General features: G+C 19.7%; 1 protein-coding gene across 1 annotated transcript in view; it reads left to right on the top strand.

Moving 5' to 3' along the window:
* LOC108576979 (exportin-4-like) overlaps window positions 1-223 on the top strand; it is a 4963-nt gene that overhangs the window by 178 nt on the left and 4562 nt on the right. The gene's annotated exons all lie outside the window — the stretch shown is intronic.

Here is a 223-nt window from a genome sequence, read left to right as displayed (position 1 = left end):
TATTTTCCTTTTAATTTAATACAAAAGAAAATTTAAGATGCAAATACTTCTTAATGTCTTGTTTTAAATATTTTGAAATTTAAGTGTAGCAGATAAATAATTAAATAGTGATAGTTTTAATTCTGTCGTAATTAAAATGTAATTTATTTTATTAGTGTGAAATTTCATAGTGTTTCTTTTGCATTATACGTGCACAATGCATATATTTGCATTATATATATAA

Source organism: Habropoda laboriosa, unplaced genomic scaffold (genome assembly GCF_001263275.1).
Source record: "Habropoda laboriosa isolate 0110345459 unplaced genomic scaffold, ASM126327v1 scaffold440, whole genome shotgun sequence".
Classification (NCBI taxonomy): Eukaryota; Metazoa; Arthropoda; class Insecta; order Hymenoptera; family Apidae; genus Habropoda; species Habropoda laboriosa.
This window is presented reverse-complemented; position numbering and strand designations above follow the sequence as displayed.